Source organism: Gossypium hirsutum, chromosome A13, assembly GCF_007990345.1.
Source record: "Gossypium hirsutum isolate 1008001.06 chromosome A13, Gossypium_hirsutum_v2.1, whole genome shotgun sequence".
Classification (NCBI taxonomy): Eukaryota; Viridiplantae; Streptophyta; class Magnoliopsida; order Malvales; family Malvaceae; genus Gossypium; species Gossypium hirsutum.
The window spans coordinates 104,696,130-104,698,861 of record NC_053436.1 but is presented as its reverse complement, the minus strand read 5'-3'; the positions used below and the strand labels follow the sequence as shown (position 1 = coordinate 104,698,861).

Here is a 2,732-nt window from a genome sequence, read left to right as displayed (position 1 = left end):
TTTCGGTGTTACTTGGCAAGCTACCTTGTGGTCTATCTGAAATCAACTTAGCTAGCTGTCCTATTTGATTCTCGAGCCCTTGAATTGATGCTTGCTAATTTTTAAGTGCAGTTTCAGGGTTCTGAAAATGAGTCTCTGCTACTGAAATAAACTTTGTCATCATCTCTTCAAGGTTCGGCTTTTTCTCTTGCTAGTAAGGTTGTTGTTGGAAGCCTGGAGGGGGTGGTGGTCTTTGATTGTCTTGGCCTCCCCACGAGAAATTTGGATGGTTCCTCCAACCTGCATTGTAAGTGTTACTATAAGGATTATTTTGAGGCCGAGGATTATTACCCATATAATTCATTTGCTCATTCTCCATGTTAAGACCGTAGGATGGATATTCTAAATTACTCATTCCAAGTCCATTTGCATCGCACTACATTACTGGATGAACCTGTGTAGAACCAAGTAGACCATCAATTTTTCTATTCAAAAGTTCTACCTAATTGGAAAGTATAGTAACCGAATCAACGTTAAAAACGTCGACTGCTTTTTTCGATTTTGTCCGCATGACTTGCCACTGATAACTATTCAATGACATCTCTTCTATAAACTCATAAGTCTCTTCAGGTGTCTTATTATTGATAGTTCCACCAGCAGCTGCGTCAATCATTTGTCTAGTCGAGGGATTCAAATTGTTGTGGAAAGTTTGAACTTGTAGCCAAACAGGCAACCCATGGTGAGGGCACCTTCTCAATAAATCTTCGTATCTCTCACATGCATCATAAAGAGTTTCTAAATCCATCTATACAAAAGAAGAGATATCATTCCTCAGTTTAGCCGTTTTAGCCGGTGGAAATTATTTAAGTAAAAATTTTTCAATCATTTGTTCCCAAGTGGTGATTCATCCTCGTGGGAACGAGTTCAACCACTGTTTAGCCTTATTCCTCAATGAAAAGGGAAATAACTGAAGGTGAATGGCATCGTCAGAAACACCATTAATCTTAAAAGTGTCACAGAATTTCAGAAAATTTGCTAAATGAGTGTTTGGATCCTCGTCTTGTAAACCATCAAACTGAACAAACTGTTGTATCATTTGAATCGTGTTAGGTTTCAGTTCAAAATTATTTGCAGCAAAAGCAGGTTTGACTATACTCGATTCAGTTCCTGTTAAAGTAGGTTTAGCATAATCATACATAGTACAAGGAGCGGGGTTCTAATCTACTGGATTTGCAGCAACCACAGGAAGTAACAGATTATTTTGATTTTCAACCATCTCCTCAGTATTAGTGTGAATATCGTCCTCTCGCTCTTCCTCTATGTATTCTAGGCTTTGCCTTATTTCTCTTTGGTTTCTACGAGCTGTGCTCTCGATCTCACTATCAAAAAGCAAAGGTCCTAATGGGTTTCTTCTAGTCATAACCTTTAAAAACCTGCCAGAAGTAAATAAAAGAAAATTTAGTAATTAAAACAAAAACAAAATTAAATTGCAATAAAAATAAAAAATGGCTAAAGTAATAAAAATTAAGCGTTCCTAATATCTTAGTCCCCGGCAAAGGCGCCAAAAACTTGATGGTCGTGAAACTAACTAAAAAATTCGACTAAGGCTAGCACACCTATCGAACAGTAGTATAGTTATGGTGAGACCGGGAATATCGTATCCACAAGGACTAAAAGTACTAGTAATTACTATCTTTTTATTATCTAGCCTAAGAATTAAAGGATATTTTTAAACTAAAACTAATTATCTAATTAACTAAGATTACGATAGAGATTAAAGTTGGAAAATACTTTTTAGAAAACCGAAGGAGAAGATAATACCCAAGGAAGAATCCACCTAGACATCACTTATTACTTCTAAATTAGACAATTTATTCACTTGACTTAATCCGTAGAAATCCCTAGTTTATGTAATTATCTCTCTCGAGATTAAAAACAACTGACTCTAGGTTGATTAATAGAAATCTCTTTCTAATTAAAACCTCTATTGTCACATTAACTCGGTCTATGGATTCTCTTATTAGATTTGACTCTGAACCGGCAGATTTATGTCGTCCTATCTCTAGAATTGCATGCAACTCCGCTTAATTATGAATGATCTACTCTTAAACATGAACTTTTGCTCCACTAAATAAGCACATCAAAAACTTGAATTAATATCCTGGAATATTAAAGCAAGGGTTAAAACTCACAATTAAGAATAAGAACAAGTATTTATCATATAATTCAAATAGTAATAAGATCTATCTTAGATTTCATCTCCCTTAGGTATTTAGGGAGTTTAGTTCATAATAATGGAAAACATCTCAAAATTGGGAAAACAACAAAACATAAAGAAATCCAAAGAACTTCTAAGGAAATTGAATGGAGATCTTCAGTCTTGAAGTAGATCCTACTTCTGAGCTGATTCCGATGGCTATCCTTGAGTCTTTTCTCCTTTCTACTCCGCGTCCCCCCTTGATCCTCTTCTAGGGTGTTTATATAGACTTTGGAATGCCCAAAATAGCCCAAAATTAGCCTTTTCCGAATAGAATTAAATTTTGGCTCGATAGGGGCACGGCCATGTGCCACGCCCGTGTGAAGGTCCTCAGGCCGTGTACAATTCTGACTTGGTTTAATATCGACACGGCCATGACATACGGCCGTGTAGCATACCCCTATGCTACACACAGGTGTGTAGATTACTCGTATGGAAGTGCCTAGGCAGTGTGAAACACTGAATTAGGCCCAATTTGTCCATTTTTGGCCCGTTT

The 2,732-nt window shown here is 36.7% G+C and overlaps 1 non-coding gene across 1 annotated transcript; it reads left to right on the top strand.

Moving 5' to 3' along the window:
• The first annotated feature begins 710 nt into the window (after window positions 1-710).
• On the top strand, window positions 711-817 carry LOC121213321 (small nucleolar RNA R71). Its single transcript, XR_005908704.1, has one exon. It is a non-coding gene; the product is annotated as a small nucleolar RNA R71 (small nucleolar RNA).
• The last annotated feature ends 1,915 nt before the right edge of the window (window positions 818-2,732 follow it).